The sequence below is a fragment of the Gavialis gangeticus genome, unplaced genomic scaffold, assembly GCF_001723915.1.
Source record: "Gavialis gangeticus isolate Ggan-Ray unplaced genomic scaffold, GavGan_comp1, whole genome shotgun sequence".
In the NCBI taxonomy this organism is placed as follows: Eukaryota; Metazoa; Chordata; order Crocodylia; family Gavialidae; genus Gavialis; species Gavialis gangeticus.
This window is the reverse complement of record NW_017729022.1, coordinates 59,491,617-59,493,012: the sequence shown is the minus strand read 5'-3', so window position 1 is coordinate 59,493,012 and position 1,396 is coordinate 59,491,617.

Here is a 1,396-nt window from a genome sequence, read left to right as displayed (position 1 = left end):
ATTCATTGCTTGAGAAAGTGAGGGGCGGGTATTGTGCAGGACAGCAGTAGAGCTGATAGGATCCAAACCAGCCGCTGTCCTGTCTCCCCAGCCCTGACACCTCGCTCAGGTCTCTTTCTGACCCTTTCCTCAGAGAACAGCATATTATCTGAACACAAGACAAAGCTTTTCCTGTGACCAAGGCAGGCTGCAGCCACTCAGAGGTGAGGGGACACCTAGGAGCCAAGCTTCTTCCTCCAATTCCCTCTCCAGCTGAGTGCACTTGACCCTTTTTTAGGATGCACCCCTTACCTACCCAGCTGGGTCTGATAGCTCAGGGTCTTGCTAGCCTCAGACCCATTGGGTCTTAAGGGGACAGAAGGCCCTGTTACAACCCTGGCCTGTGACAGCACACATAGGAAGAGGTGTTTTCTGCCCTGAAGAGTTCACTGTGTCAGCAAACAAGACCAGCAACAGGCTGGGTGAAAGTATTTTGTTCCAAATGTTACAACTGTGGCAGAGAGAGAGAGGAAGGGACTCAGCCCAGGTCCCACAGGGAGTCTGTGAAAGAGACAGGTTGGATCTGACTCGTGTGTCCTGCTCCGTGGCCTTGCCTTGAGACCAGCTTTCTGCACAACTGTAGCTTATTTCATCATGATGGAGCTTAAGCTCCTTATCATTAGCCTATACAGAAGCCACATATGCATTACATCATTGACGTGTAGCCATTTCAAACTTGCTCAGCATTTTTTAAGAGCATGTGAGCAGTGCAGGACATCACCTGAGGACAAAAAGTGAGGAGGAATGCTATGTTCATGTGGAACTGCAGGGACAATTTTAGGCAGGTGAGATATAATTACCCTAACTAGAACTTGGACAGGGCATGGTGCTTAACACCTTGACTCTTACAATATGCCAGCAACAGGCAAGCATCCCTTATCCTTCATCATGGCAAGGATGGCCTCAGCAGCACACCTCACACCTGACCTTCAGCTACCTCCTAATCCAGTCTTTCCCAACTGTCCTTGCCAATGGTCTCTACCCCTGCCCTGTGCCAGACCCTGCTGTTTCCATCCAGTGCTCACAAATAGCTTTTGCCAGTGTAACTCAACGTTGGCCTACAACATGTCCTAAGGTTCTTGCTCTTGCTCAGTATTAGTAGTTTTGTGTCATGGACAAGGGATGATTAAAAGTGCGTCTGTTCAATCCACCACAGTTGTTTCTCGAGTGACTTAATCAAGATCACCAGATAAAAAAAAAAACAAAAAAAAACAAAAACAGGCTGGCATATCTAAACCATATCATCACTGGCCTAGCACCATAGCAATTATACCACTACCACAGCTATGCACATCTCCTATCCATTTTTTCTATGGTGCTGATTGTGGCGGGTGCAGAGATCCCACCTCAGGAACAC